A 3,777-nucleotide genomic window follows, 5' to 3' on the forward strand; every position below is an offset into this window, starting at 1 on the left:
AAAGGGCCACCTTGAGCCATGCCCTAATGAGAGAAGCATTTTGTAGCACTGTTTTATTGCTGCTGCCCTTCACGCATTCCCTGGCACTGGCAGGAGCTAGAACTCGCAGGGAGACTCGGGTGGCTTGGCTTTTCTTGCAGCGGATTCCTACCCACCTCTGTCTGTATCTGCCAAGTACCTCCAAGTCCAGTTACCTCCTTGGTCTCCCACTGGAGGGTATGAAAGGTGCTTCTTTCTTCTGCTTTGGATTTACTTGGATAATTCTAGCATTGCCAGTGCTTTCTGAAGACATTTGACTAACGTTTCAATTGTACTATAAAACTGTGCTACAGTTAATGGGAGGACTTAACATTTCCTGTGTGGTGAATCTAATGAACCACCTGATGTTCCCCTCTGGAGGAGAAGGAAGACTCTTTTGAGAGACATTTTTAGATGCAGTCATTGACTTTGAAAATTCTCAACTTCTTTTGGGTTTTGGATTTTTTTCTTCCTGCTCAGTTTTATCCTCATTACCATCGAATGCATTGGATTGAATGGGACACTTCTCGGCATGTCACGTGTATAGGAAGACATAATTCCAGTGCCTTTTATGGTGGAGCAAGAATGGACTAGTGACACACATTTCAGCCCTATTTTGTGTGCTCCTCAACCCTTTTTTAATCATTCTGTATTTAAAATGTATTCTGTTTTATTTAATAGAGCTTTTTATGGTTGCACATCAAAAAAAAAAAAGCTGCACTGTCTGGACTTCAATGGTGTCTTGGTGACTGCGAACACAGTACCAAATCCAGCAAGAGCACCAGTTCTTATCCGAGTTTGTGCAAGCGGGTTCCAGACCCTCCCCTAAAGCCATTCTTTCCTAGGGTCATCAGTTATGATCTCTTTGGTGGGCAGAGGGAATGATCTAGATTAACCAAGGTCACTACTAGTCACATGAATTCCAGAGAATAATATTGCTCTCCTCGATGATTTCTGCACTAGGATCATGTGCTTGTCACAGCTGCAGGAATGGGGACCATCCAGAATTGGGGTGTGTCTTTTCTTTTTAAATTTCTAGCTCTTAAACCGAAATACTTCTCCCAAGCACACCCTTTCAGCCCGTGCATCGCTAAGGGCAGGCTGTGGTTCCAACTGAGCTTTATGGGTTTTGATTTTCTGCTCTCCCCCGTCTGCCTTTTCACAGGCCCCCACAGCCACATCTGAATCGTGCAGTAGTAGCGCTGATCCGCATAGACTTTACTGGTATTTCAAGCAGAAGCTTGCAGCCTTCCTTCTTGAGCTTTGGGGAAGGATGCTGACACTGAATATACCAGCAAATATCTGCTTTAGTTTTTTCCCCATTTTTGGTAAGATCCAAGATGGACTGTTTTCAATTTGAGCTGAAACATAATTTCTAAAGATCAGTGCATTGTTTATATTTTAAAAAAAAACCAACGCAGCTCAGATTTAAAATTTGTTTACAGAAAATACCTAGGTTGTAGCAAAAGAGCCAAAGACAGAACTTGTGTTATTAAAACTAAGCACAGCAGTTACGGCTGGACTCTGAGCAGTGGATGTCGCGTGGTTCCCGTTGAAGGCCTAATCCTGAGAGGTACTTTGCACCTTCAACTTCCCATGGTAGCTGAAAGAGCGTTCAAACACCTGGCAGGATAGGGACTGTCAGCGAGTGACTCGAGGTACTGGTTCTACTCCCTCTCTTTGCTTTCACTTGAATGCTTCTGCTGGGAAGCACCCGTGTGCGTGGCCAGAGCAGAATGCCCTCCTTCTAGGAATTTAGCGAAGCCTCTTGCCTCAGGGAAATGTTTATTTGGTGGAAATTCTGTGGGATATTTTTTCTTTACGTGCTATAATGAATGAGTGAATGGTATGGAGCAGAGTCGCAGCAAGGCAGAACCACGCAGAGACCCGACAGCTGATGGGGAGCCAGGAGTCTGGCATCTCTGCCTTGGCGAGGCAACTTGCAACGCTTTCGTGACGGTGTGGGGAGGCGAGGCTCCCATGGCACTTACTTAGTATGGCAGCTCCTTTCGGGTGTAAGAGCTGCGGTTTACTATTATATTTTTTTTGTGTGTGTTGGGACTGTCTTGCTGAAGATGGTGGGGGTGGTATGAAAACTTAATCTTGTACAGAACAACTGAATAAATTGTTTCAAAGTTTCCAAAAATGCTTTTTTCCATCTCCTTACCTCTAGTTTCATGCCTTTGTTTTCAAGAATTTGTCTTTCAGCTTAGATGATCACCTCTTGATCATCTCGTTTCTTGAGTAAGGAATTATTTACTGTTTTAACTAAACTCTCTTACGTGGTAAGTAAATTACAGCTCTGTTTCTAGCCATTGTGGTGGTAGGATTGCATATTCTCATTCGGTGTGCTCCTGCTGGTGCCTGAAGTTGACATCTGCTGGAAAGAAGACGTGGGGTTCAGACCCTGGAGCACCGGTGGGATCCTGCGTGATCCTTTCATTCACAAAGGTAAAATAATGGCGTTAATCCCCAAAGCCAGGATGGATGTGCAGTGAATGCTTACGGCTGCTTTTGCTGACGGCACTTTACCGGCGTTCGGGTATTAGCTGAAATTTGGGAAAAAGGAAATGAACGTGCTCTAGATGTGGAAGCTCCTGGTACCATCCCAGTGTAATTCCCTGTTTTCCTGCAGCTGCAGACCCGTTTGTTAGTGCAGTTCACTCCCACCTAATGCTGCTAGTTAGTCCCAGCTCTAATGCTGCTCCAGCAGTTTCCCTCTTGGAAAAGAGTCAACAGCTAAAATGAACAGTCTTATTTTTTTAACTTTGACTCTGAAATGGCATCTTTCTGTAAAGCCAAAGATCAAGAGACTGCCGTAATTAATAAAGAAAAACCAACTTCTGATTGGAACCACTGCATTTTTATTTTGTACTATAAATAGAATTCCCCTCTATTTCCCATTCCCTTACACAAGTAAATGAAACATGTAGCTGCATGTAACTCCATCCAGTAAAATACCAGCACAAATGGCTTTTAACCATGAGGTAAGCTAACTGTTTCGAAGGCACGCTGTGTTTGGTTATGGTTGCATGCTTTACCCTCTTGTGTTTGGCAATACTGCCGTCTCTTCACGTACTTCTTGGTGACCTCTGTGGTGTATGAATGCTCCTCCTGGATCTACGGCTGACGCCATCAAATTACATCTGCTTCACTCTTCCCCAGCAGCATAGGCACGTAGGTGAACAAAATGATGGTGTTCAGGTATTAATGTGGTGATACTGAATTGAGATGTGTAGCACACCTTTGTTTTTACAGAGCTGGTTTTCTCAGAGGACGGTCCCATCATTTAGTCAGTTGTCCACGATGAAACTGTCTGGCTTACCAACATGCAGCTGACCTAACCAGCTCCTGCTGGTCACCTCGGAGTCATCTTGACCTTCAGTCTCTCTAATGACTGCTGTATACGGCTTTTTATGCGACTACGTGAGTATATGTTGAGGAAACTGCAGGTTCTACTGAGTCTTTGGACTTCAGGTACTTCACTCTCCTAAGGCTTTTTGTCTTGGTTTTTGTTAGGTTGAGTGATTAGGTAGGGATGAAGAGGGGGAGAAGGTTTTGCTGTAGCCCTGACAAATGTGTTTTCCACTACTGGTGGTGCTTTTCTGCGGTGTATGACAGCAAGCAGTGTGGCTTCGTAGCATGGCTGGGGCAGAGGCTCTAGCATTTTGGAAGACGCAAAGGAGGGCAAGGATTTGCAGTGATCTGGTAGTCTAACAAGTGGTGCAGCTCTGACTAGCTGCTCTTAAGAGAAAGTTT

Source organism: Gavia stellata, chromosome 18 (assembly GCF_030936135.1).
Source record: "Gavia stellata isolate bGavSte3 chromosome 18, bGavSte3.hap2, whole genome shotgun sequence".
In the NCBI taxonomy this organism is placed as follows: domain Eukaryota; kingdom Metazoa; phylum Chordata; class Aves; order Gaviiformes; family Gaviidae; genus Gavia; species Gavia stellata.